Source organism: Chelonoidis abingdonii, chromosome 3 (genome assembly GCF_003597395.2).
Source record: "Chelonoidis abingdonii isolate Lonesome George chromosome 3, CheloAbing_2.0, whole genome shotgun sequence".
Lineage (NCBI taxonomy): Eukaryota > Metazoa > Chordata > Testudines > Testudinidae > Chelonoidis > Chelonoidis abingdonii.
In genome coordinates this window covers 168,650,907-168,668,786 of record NC_133771.1, presented here as the reverse complement: position 1 = coordinate 168,668,786, position 17,880 = coordinate 168,650,907, and the positions used below count along the sequence as shown (strand labels likewise).

Sequence of the window (17,880 nt, the reverse complement as noted above, 5' to 3'; positions counted from 1 at the left end):
GCCTTTCCCTCACCTGGATCACCCCACACTCACTCTCTCCCAGCTCTTCCATCCACTTTTGTTAAGTCAACCAGATCGATGCACATTTGCTATTATTCTTCACCTTCTCTGGGTCACCATCCCTCCCAAATTCTTTCCCTCCCTCCTATTCCACAACATCTGCAACCACAATCTCTTTAGTCCTTCCCACCTAAGGTGACCAGATGTCCCGATACCAGGACTTTGTCTTAAATAGGCAACTATACCACCCATCCCCTCGGTTTAAAAAAAGAAAAGTGATTCAATTTTTCCACAGTTGCTATCTGGCCAACCCATTCCCACCTGTCTTCTGGAGTGCCCTCTTCTCACTATTTTCCTTCATTTTGGGCTAGGAGTCTTCCCCCTCAGAACATCCACTTGGGAGTCCACATTCCTGGAGTTCCAGAACTTTCCTCATTTTCCAGGGTCTCTGGGCAGGCCACAAGATGTTTCAAGGCGTTAGGAAACCATTGGTAAAAAATCATTTGTGGCATAACTCAGTGCTGTTGTGGGGGGGGGAGGGGTGAAGGAGTGTATGAGAGGGATTCATCTCAAACTTTCCTGCAGTTCTGCTGCATCCTACAGCTATGGAGTATAGAGAGGAGGAGTGTTGGCACATTGGTCTCCTTAACAGGCTGAAATTAGTTGGTTCAGTAGGAACAGAGCAGGAGAATAGACCAGTTGGGAGGGGAAAGAAATAGCTGCAGGAGGGAATCCATCTGGGAGGAGAGGGATCTGGTATGGCTGGTAATCAGGGTGATCACTCTGGGTTCTAACTTCTACGGGTGCCAAATCAGCATATGGCGAGACATCCTTCAACCTTTTTCTTTTTTGTGCTTAGTTACTTGGTGGGAAGAAGGGGGCAAAACCACTTTGAAGAACTGGGACCTATAATTAAAAGTACAGAGTATGAAAGCTAATGAAAAACTTTCTAAGAGAACTGACTTGCCAATGAAGGAGACTGATTTATTAATTTTTTTAAGTGTGCCTTTCATGCTACAGAGTCAAATAATACACTTGCACTTTAGCACTATGTAATCAATTCCAGATCCAAAATAAGGACAAATAAGATACTTCTCGGCCTTTTGGCTAAGATCAAGTGCAGTATCGAAAAATACGCCCCCCTGACTGACACCTTGCGGGCAAAGGGCTACGAGGTTTACACCGATGCTCTGATCGTTGGGGCGCTAGGCGCCTGGGACCCCTGTAACGAACGTGTACTTAGGGCCTGTGGGGTGGGCCGTCGCTATGCGCGACTCATGAGACGTCTGATGGTCTCAGACACTATCTGGTGGTCTAGGGACATTTACACTGAGCACATCACCTGGCCACCGCCAATACCAGGAGTGAGCCGTTGTGGCTTCACGCACCCATGGGCGGGAGGGGGAAACCCTTACAACCCCCCTACTAAACTATATCCCCTGAGTCCTGAACCCACCAATCTGGATTCCACCGTGTGAGGGGCACCCTGTCCCCATTACCCGGCCCGCTTACCCATACTCATGACTGTGTGTAACCCACTATATGAGCGATGTACCCTCACTGCTCCCCTACTATTTCTTGACCCCACCCACCGTACACCCCGCATTGGGGACATTACAGACTGTATGTATTATATGCTGAACCATAACCAAATTCCAGCATCCCCCCATACTCTGTATGTTGCCCCCGATGACTAATGACTGACACCTCAAACTCTCTGTATCATCTTTATTTAATATTTACTAATAAACTTTTAAATCTGTGGTCCTTTGACTACACTGGTACACAACAGTTTTCAAAAGTACCTCTGACCCTTCTTCGGGCTGAAAACTTTCTCCATGGTTGGTTTAGCCATTTTTTTACAAATTTGAGTAAAACCAAACAAACAAACAAAACCCTAATTCATGGAAGACTGTTCTATATTTAAGCAACAACAACTAAGGCACAAGGCATCTGCTGGCATTTAATGACCAGCTGAGAAGTATATGAAGAGTCACTAACAACAGTGGCTAATTAATCCTCAAGGAACACCATTGTATTATAATAGCTGTAACAACTAGTATGCAAACATTTGAAAGTCACAGATTTTAAATATTCTCTTTTTTAGACACATTGTATGTACAAAGCAGCACTAAGGGCTCCATCCTGCAGTCTTCATCCACGTGGGCCCTAATCCTGCAGACAGAACTGCAGATAGACAGACCCCTTGTAATTGTACAGAGCCATCGGACCTTTATATGGGCACAAGGGTTTTCCCATACAGATGTGATTGCAGGCTTGGGGATCCAGGAGTTATCCCATGGATTTAAAGGACTATCATTTGAATAAGGGCTTTGGGACTTTTGAATGGCTCAGAAACTTCTATATCATGCCCACTGGGTTTGGATTTAGGCCCCAATCCTGCAAGAAACTGCTCAGGCAAACGCCCTGTGTCTGTGGAGAGACCCACTGAAATCAAGGGAGTTCCATCTTCACAGTCATTTACAGATCATTGCCCAAATCCCATTTTATGTATGTATAAAAACTACATTAACCTCTTATATTTTAAAGATCAGTACCAGGCAAATTAGTTGAAACAATAGTAAAGAATAAAATTGTCAGACACATAGAAGAACATAAATTGTTGGGCAAAAGCCAACAATGGTTTCTGTAAAGGGAAATCCTGTCTTACTAATCTATTAGAGTTCTTTGAAGAGGTCAACAAACATGTGGACAAGGGGGATCTAGTGGACATACGATACTCAGATTTCCAGAAAGCCTTTGACAAGGTCCCTCACCAAAGGCTCTTATGTAAATTAAGTTGTCATGGGATAAAAGGGAAGGTCCTTTCATGGACTGAGAACTGGTTAAAAGACAGGGAAACAAGGGTAGGAATTAATGGTAAATTCTCAGAATGGAGAGGGGTAACTAGTGGTGTTCTCCAAGGGTCTGTCCTAGGACCATATCCTATTCAACTATTCATAAAGATCTGGAGAAAGAGGGTAAAAAATGAGGTGGCAAAGTTTGCAGACAATATAAATTGCTCAAGATGTTAGGACCAAAGCAGACTGTGAAGAACTTCAAAAAGATCTCACAAAAACTAAGGGATGGAATAAAATGGCAAATGAAATTTAACGTGGATAATGTAAACGTAGTGCACATTGGAAAAATAAAACCCCAACTAAATACAAATGATGGGGCGACTATTAGCTTGAGAATCAGGAAAAAGATCTTGGAGCAGTCAATGGATAGTTTCTGAAGACGTCCATGCAGTGCGCAAGGCAGTCAAAAAGCAAACAGGATGTTGGAATCATTAAAAAAGGCGATAGAGAAATAAGACGGAGAACAATAGATTGCCCTTATAATAAATCGATGGTACACCCCCATCTTGAATAGTACGTACAGAAGTGGTCTCCATCATCTCAAAAGCATATACTTGGCACTAGAAAGAGTTCAGAGAAGGGCACTAAAATGATTGGGTGGGTTGGAATAGGTCCATATGAGGAGAGATTAAAGAGTGCTAGGACTTTTTCAGCTTGTAAAAGAGGAGACTAAGGAGGGATATAAATGAGGTGGTATAAAATCATGAGTGATGTGGAAAAGTAGATAAGGAAAGTTAATTTACTTGTTTCCAATATCAACTAAATAGGGGCACCAATTGAATATAATGGCAGAGGTTTTAAACACATAAAAAGAAGTTCTCAACAACACTAAAAGTCAACTTGTTGGAACTCCTTGCCTGTGGGAGGTTGGGTGAAGGGCATAGGACTGTAACTACATTTAAAGAGTATTGAAAATTAATGGCAGTAAGTTCCATTAATGGCTATTCAGGCCAGGATGGGAAGGGATCGTGTCCCTAGCCTCTGTTTGTCAGAGAGGTGGGGATGATGGCGGAGAGAATCACTTGATCATTACCTGTTAGGTTCACTCCTTCTGGGGAACCTGGCAATTGGCCACTGTCGGTAGACAGGATACTGGGCTAGACGGACCATTGGTCTGACCCAGTAGGGCCGTTCTTATGGGTTAAACCAATGACCAATGTTAGATATGAGCAACAGTCCTCCTAAAAAGGCAATAGCAAACCCTGGAGTCTGTACGTCATTATAATGTTTGATACAGATAATTCAGAGACCAGACAACGGTGACAACCTCCAACAAGTGTCTCCTAAAAATGTAGCTGTCTTCTTCAAATCTCTCCCACCATCATAAGGTGGGCTGATAGCTTCAAAAGCTCCTGCTTAAGGGAGCCATTTTATAGACTGAAGTCACAAGTACTAAGGAATTCAGCATACAGTAAGTGTATTAGTTTTCACACATTTTAATAGCAAATATCTATGCAGAAACAGAGTAAAAACAATTCATTCAACTGTGAATACTGCCCTTGATTCTGGGCCATATACCACAATCTCAGGAACAATCTCTGAGTGATCATTCACTGTTATTGCCCAGTTTACCAGTAACTATTTGTTTCTATAAAGTTAAAGTTACAAGCCACTATAGATAGGTGCTTACAAAAGAACTGCCTTTGCAACCAAAACTACAGTGTTCACCGTAATGCCAGCACATGCAGACACAAAATACCTACTGTATGCCTCCAAATGGATTGGAGTAGGGGAGGTTACTTTTGAATCTTTTAAGATTCATGGACTTTGGCACATTAGGAATGAGAAGAGATGTCACAATGCTCACACAGTCTAGTAATATTGTAATTTCTGCCCAACTTGTTACAGCGTTTGCTGTAGAGGAATGGCCAGGGTAGACTTGACTTGTAACTTAACAAAGAACAAGGTAAATCCATCCAGTGGGGGTGAGGTAGGGGAGAGGAGGATCCTGGAAGCTAAATAGAGTCATGCTGCAGTGTATATAAGAAAGCAGCTCAGCAGAAAGCTTAGCTTGTCCCCAGCTGTTTACAAATATATATTTACATTGATTCTATAAATCATATATTGTTCAGATATTTGCTTCAGTGTATTTCTGGATTAGGGCTTTTATAATTATAGTCACATAAAGTGACTTGTTTTATTATAATTCACAGATCAGCATTCATTTGTAGCAGCATAATCACGTTTAGTTAGGATAAATTTGCATTATGTACACATACAGTAAATGCGTCCATGATTGCGTTACGACGACGGATGATAAATTATAATGGATGGGAACAGATTTTCATATGCACGCATACGCCATAAATTGTGTCAAGACTGTTTTGAAAAAGTCACTACCGCTCCGGCGCTGCGATCAGCGGTACAAGCAACTACAAGTTCTAAATTAAAACAAGCCGGACAAACTTCAGCAAACTCCGCTGCTGTTGCTTACCTGCGTTTACATGTCGTGGCCACTTCTCCTCTGGTGCAGGGGCACTGGGAATGGGCTCTCCCTTCCTCCCGAAAAGGCAACAAGTGTAGCTCAGGCTTCGTTCAAAATCCCCCAGGAGGGTTTCCCAGTGGAGAAGGAGGTTTCCGTCTTGAGCAGGAGAGGGATCCCAAGTGGTGAGAGGGGGACAAAGTAGGAACCGGTGCTGCTAGGAAGAGCTGATTGCTGGGACGAGGAGAAATCAGGGTGTTGCCTGATTTGGGGGCTCCCGGAGGAGAGGGAGGGAAAGTAAACCACCGCCCCCACCCAATAATCTTGTCCCCGCTGCAGCGGGGAAAGTTTTAAGGAGTTTGGGGAGGCGGAAGCAGGACTTTGCGGCCAGCAGGGAAGTTTGCAGGCGGCCAAGGGAGCCGTGGGCTCCCGGTGCAGCCCACGGGGGTGGGGGTAGGAGAGAGGGAGGGGATTGTTGTCCCGAGAGAGCGAATGGGGCCGGAGGCGGCGGCTGTAGAGCGAGTGCGTGTCGGAGTCGCTGCGGAGCGTGGGGCTGGAGCGCGGAGTCACAGCCCTGGAATCCCAGGAATGCGGAGCGGCCGCTGCTACTGCGGGGCCCGGAGACGTCGGGGACTTGACATGGGCTTTGTTGTTGTTTTGTTTTCTTTGCAAAGGCGGAGGAACGATCCCAGTCCGCGGGAGGAAGCGGAGGGGCGGGCTCCTTCCAATCCCGCCTGCTGCAACTCTGCCAAGGTCGGGACAGAGCCGCGGGACGGGTTTTTCGCCGATTTCCCCTCGGAGCCCCCCTGGCTGCGCTAGCCCCGCCGCGCCCCTTCGCCTGCGCTACCTTTGCAACCCAGTTCCTCCAGCCGTGTAGCCAGGCTCAAAGAGAGGGGGCAGGGAGCGAGGGGCACCCGGCGGCTGGGAGAACAGGGAGAGTCTGAGCCCACAGGGAAGGGAAGGGTTTGGTTTTGGGGAGCGGGAATGTTTGAGGGGGAGGAAAGGGCTGAGTCAGTCCTAGGGTGTGTTCGCTCTGCGGGGTCTGAAGCAGCCCAGGGGAGTCTTTTGGAGGCCAGCTTCTCTGCTCCTACCTCCTAGGGTGACCAGACGTCCCAATTTTAGGGACTTTTTCTTATATAGGCTCCTATTACCCCCCACCTCCTGTCCCGATTTTTCACATTTGCTGTCTGGTCACCCTACTACCTCCCCGTTTCAGCCCCACTTTCTCTGCTCTGCCCCCCAGCCTGCCATGCCATCTCCCCCTGCCCTTAAGGCTGTGTGGTCTAGCCATCCTCCAGTGCCACCCCTTGTCCTCTTCAGCCCCTTTCCCTGCATTACACAATGGGCCCCCTTTGAGCTCTTGCAGCTTCACTACGTCAGCCCCTGCTCCCGGTTCTGCCCCCCTGTCCTGTCTCTGTCACACTCATGTTAGGACCCACACTTGTCCAATGGCAGCGCGCTGGGGAATCCAGCTGCTGCCAGTTCTCCCAACTCCTTGCCAACCATTTGCTTGGATCCTCCAGGGGGAGCAGATGAAACACACCCTGGCTACCTGCAATGCTGGCACCTCTGTAACTGGAGGAGAAACAGCAGAAGAAACCCTGCAGCCCCCCAGATGTGCGATGGGGTATCACAGATGGGAATGTCATGCCAGAAGCATAACAATTGGTGAATGAGGACGGGCCTGTCTGGTGGCTGCACTAAGGTTGGCTGAGGAGCATGGTTGGGTCACCATGTAAAGCCAGGCTGCAGCTTCTGTCAGGATGATGAATCAGTTATGAATGAACTGATGTTAAGAATATGTAGACCCTACAAACAATTCCCCAGATATGTACAGAGTTTTACACCTGTTGGGCATTAAATAATATATCATTAAAATAAATTCACAATATTTTACTCTTAAAAAAGAGCCCTTGTTTGCCTAAAAATCAACACTGAAAATCAGGAGGAAATTACCTAAACCCAGATTTTGAACCCTTATGTTAAAACACTTTTAGCTCTTAAATCACCTTTCTATGCTTGATTTCAGGCCATGTGAGATTGTTTAGGAGTGTAGTTTGAGTAAAATCTATTTATCCATTTTTGAGTTAGCAGAGCAGAGGAGAACCATATGGAGGGTAGGTGCAACTCTAGAATAGGGCACAGAATCCCTCTTGGTGTCAGAGATGTACACAAAATATGCTCCTAAAACTGTAAAAATCCCTACACTGGAATTAGAAAGGCTCAAGAACACAGTCATTTCTAAAAAATGGGTGAAAATTGGAGACGTTTGTTTTACACTTATGCAACACATTCTCATATTCGTACATACTTTTCTCCTCATCGAAGGGCCTGATCCTGCAATACTCATTCAGTACATGAGTAGTCAGTGGGCATTACTCACATCAGTAAAGGTAAATAGGATCAAGCCCTTAAAAGAGAGAGAAATAGCATAGTTCCTCAATTTAGATACATAATTGTGCTTAAGTACCATATGTGGAGTCACAAGTCTGTGCCTTACCCCTGGCATTGTAAAATGTAATTACACTTTGCAGAGAAAGTCCTATTTGTCTGAAACGCTCTAATAAAGGTGCCGTGAGGCTTAGCGAAGTAAGTAAATAGGATCCACATCTTATAGATGGTTATGCTGAGAAGTGACACTGACACTAAATTCCCATCTTTTCATGTATTTATACCTGCTCCTGTATTTTCCACTCCATGCATCTGATGAAGTGGGTTCTAGCCCAAGAAAGCTTATGCCCAAATAGTCTCTAAGGTGCCAAAATAAATCTTAATTGTTTTTTATGGTAAATTGTTGTATTCGGAGTTTCTTCTTGCTCCAGGTCACATACTGAGTTAGATATGGAGCTGTGAATAGTACCCAACTGCAGAACTACAAAGACACATTCAGTCACAGTATAGCAGTAGGTAGCGTACCATAAGCAAAATAGCTGCAGCTGGTAGCAAAGCAGGAGAACACAGTGAAGTTTAGAGCTTCCTTACTCCAGATCTGTAAGATTCTTTTTTATATTTTCCCCTTCACAAGTAGAAAAACACAGACGAGGGGGCGGGAAAGTGGGCATGAAACTCCTGAAGTTTCTGCTGGATTCTCTCCACAACTTGAGGTCCTACCAAGTAGGCATAAGACTTCGCTTCCAAACACTGTGGAGGCTGGCATTCATAGGCGTATCTTAATGCCTCACCACAGGGTGTTAGCCACCTCTGCAGTTTTGTTGGGCCCCAGGTACTGCTCCTGGCCCCTTTTTCCTGCTATAGACCTCAGTGCACCTGTACAAAACTCTTCCTTTCAAGGAGTTTTAAGTGCAAGCATCTGGTAATGTTGCAAGCAGCACTAACACAGTGGCAGATACTGGCTCAAATATCTGCTAGTTTTGAATGGGAGCTGAATTCCAGCTCCTGCCTCTCCTGTCCCAGCACAGTCTCTGAAATACTGAAGAGTCCAAGAGGAGATAAAAATATGCTCCAAAATACAGCAGCTTACAGAGCTGAGCCTTTTGCAAAGCCCTGCCTGCAATGGCAAGCTGTAGCACAAAGAGAAAACCCGCCCAAATAAGTAAAGACTGCTGAACCAAGGAGTGGTGAAACGCATTGCCTACTGTGTGGCTTAATACAACTATTAATACCTGTATTTGACTCCTAGATACTATGGAGAGAGGTGCTTTAAGAAATACACAATTGGTTAATACAGATAAGCTTCTGAGCAGAGGTATGTCATTTTGGTACCACTCTCACCTTCAGCATGTGTAGGACCCATTGTATTCTTGTTGCCATTCCTTTGCTCCCCAACACAGAGTGGAAAGGAGCATACAGCCCTGAGGATTAAGAAAACACGTTACCAGCTTCTAGAGACCATGTTTAAACATAATTCTTGCTAGAAAGGTGTTACCATGATTTAAAATATTATTAAAGATGGAACTTAGTGGTTTTATATGGTGGTTTATGGAATTTATCTCTCTAATACCCCATCTGCCCTGGGAAAAGTGTTTTTTGTTTGGGGATCCTTTTGCAGCAGAGTAGTCCTAACAAAATTAATATACAGTTTGGATTTGCAGAGCAGACAGGACTGAATCATGTTTTAACTCTGTTCTTAAACCATGCTAAAGTCTGGCACTAAGCAGAGCTGTAACATGGCTCAAGAAGATAGTGAAAACATAATCCAGCACCATCCATACTGAAAGAATGGTGTGTCAACCATATCAGAGGATTATTGTTTTTTATCTGGTTCCCTGCACAGTAGAACGTACAGTGTCTGTGGGACTTGGATATGGTTTACAATGAGATTTGAAATTGTTCTAGCACCCGGTAACACCTGTGTTTAAACACTTCCAACATGTTTATCCTGGGCTAAAGCAATTTTTAAAATCTTGTTATAACACGGAAAATGTTCAGTCCTTGTTTGTTGGCAAAACCATGTCATAACCTGTTTTCAACAAAACTCCTTTTAAACAGTGCTTAAGCAACATCTGGCAGTTTGCTCTGAGAACAGTAGATGAGGTTTAATTAGCTTTACAGCCATCTACATTACAATCAAATCAAAGGATACAGTTGCAACACAGTTCCAATGTGTAGTGTAAATATGACCTTAACTGTGTTCCCTAACTATTTGAAAACCTGGGACATGTGCTGGGTATCCTGACTTGGCTGTAATTGAAATGGAGACAAAACCTTAGGCAGTATTCTGGGAGAAGCTTCTTAGTCCCAAAACCATACTTGTACTTTGTAAATTGGTACTTTCAATTTTTTTAAGCTTACCATAATTAAGACAAGTTTACTTGTCTAGTGCCCTATGTGCTCGTTAATGATTACATTTAATAGTCCTTTTCAAAAATCTTCTCTTTGAAAAGGAATTTGGATTACACAATTATGGAAAACAAACCTGTTGCCATCAAGCATGAGCTAACACGTTATAGGACTCTATAGCTTACAGTGACTAAGCCAGCACCCAGTTTTGTGGACCAGAAAAAGTTTTCAGTGATCATCCATACACATAAATTATGGAACACTGAACATTCTGGTTTGCTTAATGTTACAGTCTATTTCTACAGGTTTGGGGAATAACTGAAAATGTCTACCTTTTTTTAATCCTTGAATAAAAGTTTGTAAAATCAAAAAAGTTTTAGCATTTGAGACTGATTATAGTAGTGAACTCTAGCTTCCAGTTACGGTTGTCTCACCACTTCTATTATAAACCCCATTTTTCATGCTCTTATAGAAATTGTATAGAAATTTGTTTCAGGGTGGACATTAATTTGACACAGAGACTTAGGACAGAAGCAAATACTTTTCCTAAGTAGTTTTGAGGTGGGTTTTTTTTAACATCAGTTAGGATATTCTTAGGATAGTCTAGCACAATTAGAAATTTACTATTGTAATTTTTTAAGTTTATATAATCCAAAATTGGCATTCATTAAAACAAAAAAGCTCATGTTTTTTAGTGAATTTACTGCTCTTGAAATTACTGGTTTGGCAACCCTGGAGATCCAAATCCATAATGTATCCATATAACAAGGCAACAGTAGTGCAAACCTAAATAAAAGTGACATGATTTTCAGAGGTGCTGAACACCTGCATCGCAGCACATTTCAGCAAAGAACATGTAAGTATGTGCTTAAGTTCCATGGAAGTAAATGAGACAAGCACATGCCTAAAGGTAAGCATAAAGATGGACTACTGAATCAGAGTCTAAGTCTAAGGGAATTTCAGGTGCTCAACACTTCTGAAAATCAGTCTCTTATTGAGGCACCTAAATATGTATTTAGGTACCTAACTTTGGGCACCCACGTTTGAAAATATAGATCTATAACCACTCTCTGAGCCATCCAGTCCCTGAAAATAGCAAAGAACTGATACCAAGAGACCTTAGTTTATTCTCGGTGCTGTCAAAGACTTTGACACCTACATATTGCTTATCTGTAAAATGGAGATAATACCCACCTAGTTTACAAGATTGTTGTAAGGCTCAATTCATCCATGCTTTTGAGGCTCTTTAAAATTAGCAGATAGAAGGCATTATATAGTAATATAAATATCAGCTTTGTCTTCATTTATGTTTGTAGAGCACCTAGTATAAGGGAGTCCTGATTCACACTGGATTTTATGGCAACTACAATAATATAAATATTAAATAATTATAGTTTTTCTTTTCATTAGTGATTAATTCAGAATATGATCATATGGTTTTCCTGGTACGTAATAAAGCCATGTTAGAATGTTGAGAGACTGAGATTTAAAAATTGGCTATTATATGTGCTTCACCTCTTTAATTTTCACAAAACGTTAAATATTGTCAGTATGTGACCAATTCGCCTTCATACCATTCAGAATCATTGCAATCTATCTGGTCAATGATTCATGAACGAAGAGTGATTTAATCAATAGTCTGTAATGGACATCAGGCCAAAAAATGCATTTCTAAATAGCCCCTATAATGTAGAGTTTTAATTCACAGAGACATGATTCCAATAAATACAAGTGACAAGTGTATTGAATAAGTGATACCATTTGTCAAAATGGTGAAGTGTGATTTAGGGAACTGGTAGTGGGATTTAAACCCCCTTTTACCTCATGATCAGTGATTTGAATCTGACCCAAATTGTTGTTAGTGACTGAAAGTTGTTACTGTCTGATGGCTCTTTTTATCTGGGGCCTATGTGAAATTAGTTAATGGCCTGAGTCCACTTCTCAATGGACAGATTTCCACATTACGGTTGGCCAGTTTGCTGGCAGTCTTAGCAGAAAGGCCAGTTAAGACTCGGTGGATTTTCAGTCTGACTCACCCTTAGATTCCTAGATGTGGTCTGATAAAGAACAGCACTGAGAACCATTAATGGAGCTGTACAAGGAACTTTGCAACTGCCTACAGTAGATAGGTTATTTCAGTTTCCAGCTGTGAAGAATCAGGCATCTTTCATGATCATTAAATTAATTTTAAAAATTGCATAGCAACATCCAGATCAAACCAATACCTTTTACATATCTACTATATATTTTTTAAATAAATACACTATATATTTAGAGTTCAGGCTGAACTTCTGACTTGATCTAATCCTAAGCACTAACTTGTCCCACCAGTGTTACATGCTATATCAGGGGTGGTCAAACAGACTGGCCCACTGAGTCCCATCCAACAATCTTCAGAAGTTCACAAGCCGGGGCATACCTGCTGGGGATGGGGCTCAGGTCTTCAGCCTCGCTGCTGCTGAAGCCTCAAGCCCCAGGAAGTATGTCCAACAGACTGAAGCTCTGAGACTCCCCTCCCTGTTGGGCACAAGCCCATATCCCAGCACCCTGCTGCTCCTGAGCTCCCCCCCTTCCCAGTCTAATAGGTGGAGAACAGGGGAGGGCCACCCCGTACTATACCATAACTTACGCAATGCCTGGATAGGCTATAGCAGGGGTTCTCAGCTTTTTGTACTGGTGAGCCTCTGAGTGCGACCCCCTTATAAATTAAAATTAAAAACACTTTTTTATGTATTTAACACCATTATAAATGCTGGATGTAAAGCAGGGCTTGGGGTGGAGGCTGACAGCTTGCAACCACCCATATAATAACCTCGTGAACCCCTGAGGGGTCCCAACCGCCAGGTTGAGAACCCCTGCGCTATAGCAAATTAAGGTGGATGTTAAAGTGTAGTGTTTATAGCTATGAAAGTGTTATACCTTGTGTGACAGAGTGACAATATGCTATAATATCCTGAAGAAACCTGATGGAATCAAGATCAACTTTATTGAATTAAGTTATTGAATATATATTATTATTGAATAATAACTTTGGTTTACATTGTATTAAAAATGCAACTGTGGATGTGTTATTGTGGCATTGTATGTACCTTCTCCAGTAGGGAGGAGGATGCTAATGTAATTCCTGCATTATCAGCCTTTTAAAGCCACCCCCCCTGGAAAGGTCCAAATATACTAATTCAAATTGTATTCTCCAGGGACTAACAGACAAAGAAAGGATTGTTCGATAAATAGCCTGGCTCAGGGCCTTTTTCCTCATCCAGAAAATGAACAGAACCCTTGATCCATGGAGGGCCCCAATCCGTAGGGTAGGCTTGGAAGGACTGAACCGACTGAGTACTTGTTCTCAGCTGAAGCTGTGATGAACTTGTGACCACAAAGAAAATTCCTTGGGTGCAGTGTTGAAGGATTACTCCTGCTAGAACCCCTGTTAGAGCTGGGGTGACATCTGGTGAGCTTATTAGCAAGTGTGTAGGGTTTTTAATTGTATTTAATATGTTTTCTCTGTAGTGCTTTTACCCTTATAATAAAATTAGTCTTGCATAAAAAGAGCTGTGTGGTGCCTTATAACTGTAGCAATTACGTCTGTGAACCATCTCTGAGGAGAAAGCGGGCAGGTGTCCTTGGGCAACCTGTCTGTGCTGGGACTAACAGTGAAGCCAAGGAACTGTGCAGCCTAGAAGTACCCCAGTCTACGGGGAGAGAGATGTGGGTCTCCACCCAAGAAAGGCAATGGCTGGGGAACAGGAAGCCTAGAAGTGGGTGCCTTTGCCAGACCACTTAGGGGAAATACAGGTGCAGTTGCCCTGAAATGTAACACCTTGTAGTGCACTAGTAAACTTCTGACCCACTCTTCCTGTGTTCAGAGTTTAGTTGCTAGTTTGTTGTTGTAGCTGAGCTCCTTATGGATTGTCAGATGATGTACATGCTGTTTGTTCTCATGGAGACTTTTCTTTCTTGTTTAGCTTTTCACTTAAACTAAGTCATTCATACCAAATGTCTCTACTTGCTCTTCGACTGGAGCCCCACACAAAGGAACCAGAATCTGCTTAACTTTACATCTGTCACCACATTGACTGTTGTGTGGTTGTAAGTGGGCCTAATTTTGCAACTCACAGTCTGATCCAGTCTCCTCTGCTGGGAGTGGACTGGAGCAGGAGACAACTCATAGTTGTTCCCCTACCCCAGCAGCTAGCAGGCTTGAATGTTATAAGGTGTGTATTACAGTTTTTCCTTTATCTTAAATATCATTGACACCATTACATAGAGTGCAGCTCTTATTGATACTGATTATTTTAGAATTCACAAGAAAATACAGTATGGGCCTAATAGAAATTATAACAGATTCTTAAATACAGTATTTTTTTTTTACACTAAAATTCCAACTTTATGTGCAGCTCAGGCATTGGTAATTTATAGCCCTACAAAAGAACTGAAGACTTAGCTTTATCATGTCATAATGTAACTGTCATAATTATTTATAATTTCCTTCTCATACTAAATCCATGAGCATTATGCTAACAGAGGTATTCATAGCCTTGCTCCACTGGAACTCATTTATAGTAACTATAACAGCATAAATAGAATATCTTTGTGGGTTTGCTCTTATTGCAATCACAGCATTGCTGTGGCCATGTAACTTGCCAAACTCCCCTTCTAACTGACTGGGTATTTCTAAAAAACATTGCTGTTAGAGCATTATTACTTTCTTTCCAGAGCCTAGGGAATCACCTAGTGGCAACAGTAGAAAATTTTCATGAGCTAGTTCATGTTACTAACATTTACATTATTGAGTTGCATTTATGTAATATATTACTGACAATCAAATAGAAATGCTAAGATTTTACCAGGAGTTTGTGGGATAATACCAGATTAATTTTAGCTAAAAGTTACATTGAAGTTACATGGGAATATTTTCCTATGTTCATAACTAAGGTTGTAAGTCTTTCATGGAGGTCATAGAAGTCACGGATTCTGTGACTTTCCAGGACCTCTGTGACTTCTGCAGCAGCCGGTGAGTCTGACACCAGGGCTGCTGGGGCGATCCAAGGGCCAGCTTCACCAGCCACTGCTCAGGTGACCCTGGGGCAGCTGGTCCTAGGCGCTGCCCCGCAGCAGCGGTCTAGGAGTAGTAGCAGTGGCAGGGCCCTGGGCCACCCTCTACCCTCAGCAGGATCCCGCCCCCCACAGCAGCAGCGGTGGCACGTCAGAGCCTCCCTCCTCCTCTGCCTCCTGAGCAGCAACAGCCGCCGGAGGTCCCTCCCTTGAGCACCTAAGTTTTAGCCAGGGTATTTATATAGTACAAGTCATGGACAGGTCACAGGACAGGTCATGACTTTTTGTTTATTGCCCATGACCTGTTCATGACTTTTACTAAAAATAGCCATGACTAAATTGTAGCCTTATTCATAACTATTCACAGTAATTTTACCTAAAAGTTATCAGATTTTTCCATACTTTTTTAAAGTGAAAGCAGGAACCATAAGACATTATATAACACGCTAAATGGAAAGTTCCAAAACAAAGAAATACATGTTAGCCCACATAGCAAAGTTAAAAGATTAATCAAATCACCCACTATCACAGCAGTTCTCAACCAGGGGCCCGGAGCCCCTGGGGAGCCACAAGCAGGTTTCAGGGGTCCGCCAAAATAAACCAGAGAGCAGGATCGGCAGTAGACTCCCTGGGGGTCAGGGTAGAAAGCCGAAGCCCAAGCCATGTGGGGCTGAAGCCAAAGCCGAAGCAGCTCAGCTTTGCACGGCTCCCTGTGATATGGGGCCACATACAATTGCCCTGTTTGCTACCTCTTAACACCAGCCCTGGCTGTTAATCTACCAGATATGCAGAAAAACACAGGTGGGCCACAGAGGGTTTTATGGCATATTGTGGGGCTTTAGAAAGAAAAAGGCTGAGAACCCCTGCACTATCATACATGATAGAAAGGCACTATTGTCTACTGGCTAGATCACAGGCTTAGTTTCTAGTCCCACTTCTACACAATTCACTATATGACCTTAGACAAGTCATGTAACCTCGCTAACCTCTACACAGTAGAACCTCAGAGTTATGAACACCTCGAAAATTGAGATTATTTGTAATTCTGCAATGTTCATAGCTCTGAACAAAATGTTATGGTTGTTCTTGCAAACGTTTACAACTGAACATAGACTTAATACAATTTTGAAACTTCTATGCAGAAGAAAAATGCTGCTCTTAATCATCTTAATTTAAATGAAACAAGCACAGAAACAGTTTCCTTACCCAGGGGTGGCAGGTTTGTATAATTCATGGTGGTTCCAGAACAGGTTCAAGTCCCGTCCCGTTCCCCACCACCACACACACCTGCCTAAGGCTCTGAGAGGGAGTTTGGAGGAAGTTTGGGTGCAGGAGGGGTGTGGGCTCTGGGAGGGAGTTTGGGTGCTGGGTGCAGGCTCCAGGCTGGGACAGGGAATTGGGGTGCAGGAGGGGTGTTAGGGTGCTGGATGTGGGCTCTGGGCTGGGACAGAGGGTTAGGATATGAGAGGTGTTGTGGGGCATGGGGCTCAGCTGAAGATGATGAGTTTGGGGTGCAGCAGGCAGGCTGCCTTGGGGTTGGGGCAGGGAGCCAGAGAGGAGGACTCCCCCAGACCTCTCCCTGCTGGCAGCAGCGAGCTCTGATGGTGATGGGGGCCCCTCCCTAGCTCCCCCAGCATGATACTCACCCAAGTCCCCCCAGGCTGTTGCTCAGGATGTCCAGCCAGGATAAGCCCGCCCGGAGTCATCTCGGAGTCTCCTGCTGGGCAGTTGCCATGCGCCTCCTCCCTCCACAGGTGCAGTAGCCGCCTCAATCTGCCCCCGGCGCCACTCCCTTGTAGCCTCCTGCAGCAGCGGCCGGTGAAGTAGCACAGCGTGGAACTGCAGGGGGCAACCACCCGCTGCCCAGGGCAGGTAGAGATGCTCTGGGGAAGGGGCATGTGGGGGGGCAGCAGGCAGGGCCGGGGCAGAGACCCGGCCCCAAACATTAAAAGAGCTGGGTCCCCTGGGCCCTGAATTTGCTGGAGCCAGAGCACTATGGGCCCATACTACTCACTGCCCCTGTCCTTACCGTGTCAATTTTTAAAAAAAAAAACTTTCCCTTTATTTTTTAGTAGTTTACATTTAACACACTGCTGTACTGTACAGTATTTGCTTTTTTTCTTTTTTTTTGGTCTCTGCTGCCTGATTGCCTTCTTCCTGTTCCAAATGAGGTGTGTGATTGTCAGTCAGTTTGTAACTCTGGTGTTTGTAACGCTGAGGTTCTCTTGTGCTAGGAAATTTTACTAATGCTGTCCAGTAGGTTGTTCTCAATGGTGCTAAGACTGAACTAAATACTACAATATAACAGATGTGAACATTTTTACTACTTAATGTGCGCACACAGTCTATATTAACACCTCCATTAGTGTTAGCACCAGTGCTGTTTGGGAATACTAGGTGAGATATTTGCTGACTGAGATGCACCCAAAGGGTGCAAACAAACCAGGATTCAGAATTATTTAACTGCAAGTGCACACTGGACCTAGTCGTGTTCAGAACCATTTCTGAAACTTATGGTTGACCTTTGCTTGAACCAAGTCTTTTGGATACAGTGTTGGAAACAGTTTGTTTCTGTCTATCATTATTGATTAAGGCAGCTCCCAGAGGCCTCAAACAGGATCAGCCCCCTGATGTACTAAACAGAGGTGGACAAACTATGGCCCGTGGACCACATCCGGCCCGCGGGACCCTCCTGCCCGACCCCTGAACTCCTGGCCTGGGAGGCTAGCCCCTGGCCCCTCACCCCGCTGTACCCTCTCCCCCACAGCCTCAGCTCGCCTGCCATGGGCACAATGCTCTGGG

The 17,880-nt window shown here is 43.9% G+C and overlaps 1 protein-coding gene across 1 annotated transcript in view; it reads right to left on the bottom strand.

Annotated features, from left to right (window-relative positions):
- PTPN14 (protein tyrosine phosphatase non-receptor type 14) overlaps positions 1-5,883 on the bottom strand; it is a 190,389-nt gene extending 184,506 nt beyond the window's left edge. The window contains exon 1 of the mRNA XM_032771245.2: positions 5,296-5,883. The gene's annotated coding sequence lies outside the window, so the exon portion shown is untranslated. The remainder of the gene's footprint in view (positions 1-5,295) is intronic.
- Between the last annotated feature and the right edge of the window lie 11,997 nt (positions 5,884-17,880).